Genomic DNA, 1,157 nt, shown 5'->3' with positions numbered 1-1,157 from the left:
AATTTATAAAATTGTATAAAGTGACATCAGGTAAAAGTTTATGTTTTAAGAGATTCTGCAGCAGACAGCGAAACTGACCACGCTGAGACAACCGGTGCCCCATTCAGAAAAGGAACAAAGGAGTTTTCCGGGAAAGCTCGCAGCTGCCCAAGCACCAGGGAGGGGACCCCGGAGATAAGCTGGCACCAGCAACTCACACCTTGGGTGCCAGCTTCACGGACCATCAAGCCACATCCTCGATATCTCGACCACTCATCAACTATAAGGACCTATTGAAATTGGACATTAACATTTGAACTAAGAAAAGAACTCTTTTCTGCTTGGTCGGGGAGCCTCCCGAATTTGTTTAGTTAGTGGGGAAACAATGGGGAATATGGGGAAATATTGCCACGGGCTAAATAAAGTATATAAAACCCAAGCCCCAAACCGGGCTAATTCGTGAACCATTGGGGGAGATAGCAGGCTGCCAGACCCTGTATCTCACGGTTCACCCTTGACATTTCCCGGGAAAGCTCTGTCAAGTTTTTCCGCTGTTGGTGGGTGTGAAAAATAGGGTTATTTAATTCATGTTTTATGGATAATTATAAACTGGAAACTGTAATATACTGTATACATGTATGATAGATGTGTACGTGCTCCACCCGCGTGCCTCACAGATCCCCGCTGAGCACCTCTCCTGATCTTCCCGGTCCAGAAATAAAAGGTGAAAAATACAAGGCAAAAACGCTGTCAGAAGAAAACAATGAACATCGACCAACCTACACCCCGACTACGTGCAGCAAGCCATCCACGCTGCTACGGCCGTTAAATCACCTCAAAGCAAGGACTGACTCTGGTCATTAGCACTTGAATACGGATCGAGGGACTCTTTCAGGGCTTAATGTAAACACTCTTAATTGCCGGTGCTTAACAGAAACTATGGGGAAAGTATTTAAACTGAGTCCCTAAGCGGGCAAATTCGTGTACCCAGCTAGAGACAACAGACTGCCAGGCTCTGTGTCTCAGGGTCACCCTTGGCTATTTTCCCAGGAAAACTCTGTCAAGTAGGTATCGCTGTTTGTGGGGGTTTTGCTGCCTAAAATTCTGTGATTTGATTCCTGTCCAACTTTTGTGATTTGAATTTTTAATAAACCAAATTATTGAATTTGGAAATAAAT

General features: G+C 44.7%; 1 protein-coding gene across 1 annotated transcript in view; it reads left to right on the top strand.

Moving 5' to 3' along the window:
- Positions 1-1,157, top strand: part of LOC134565216 (integrator complex subunit 6-like) — a 417,942-nt gene that overhangs the window by 322,534 nt on the left and 94,251 nt on the right. The window lies entirely within an intron of this gene.

The sequence above is a fragment of the Prinia subflava genome (assembly GCF_021018805.1).
Source record: "Prinia subflava isolate CZ2003 ecotype Zambia chromosome W unlocalized genomic scaffold, Cam_Psub_1.2 scaffold_41_NEW, whole genome shotgun sequence".
NCBI lineage: Eukaryota > Metazoa > Chordata > Aves > Passeriformes > Cisticolidae > Prinia > Prinia subflava.
Note: the sequence above shows the minus strand (reverse complement) of the source record. Positions and strands in the feature narration are given on the sequence as shown.